Genomic DNA, 410 nt, shown 5'->3' with positions numbered 1-410 from the left:
CCCGCTCAGCCCCCAAGGCTGAATCAGCTTTGCGAAAAGCAAACAAGAGAAGCGGGAGGGGGGTGGGAAAAAAAAGAGGATTGTTGGGAAAAGGAAGTGGCCAGGCCTGTCCGAGGGGAGGCAGGCGCGGATTAGCGATGGGAGAAGAGGCTCCCGGAGCTCCAGAAAGGAGCCGGGAATGCCGAGGGACATCCGTCACCTCCGCTTTTGCATCCAGGGATTTATGGGCGAGCTGGAACCACCCCCGGGCTGGCAAAGGGAGGGTGCGGAGAGAGGAGCCGGCGGAGCATCGCGCTCCCGCAAGGCCACGGGGGGAGTCGGGACTATATAAAAATCGCCAATTAATCGTACTTTTTGGTAACTCGGAGCAGCCAATGGCTCCGGGAGCGCTGCCTGCTCGCACAAACCGC

This window comes from Empidonax traillii, unplaced genomic scaffold (genome assembly GCF_003031625.1).
Source record: "Empidonax traillii isolate 1590-97213 ecotype Southwest subspecies unplaced genomic scaffold, ASM303162v1 scaffold832:size729604, whole genome shotgun sequence".
Lineage (NCBI taxonomy): Eukaryota > Metazoa > Chordata > Aves > Passeriformes > Tyrannidae > Empidonax > Empidonax traillii.
The sequence above is the reverse complement of the archived record's forward strand: the minus strand, read 5'-3'. Positions refer to the sequence as shown.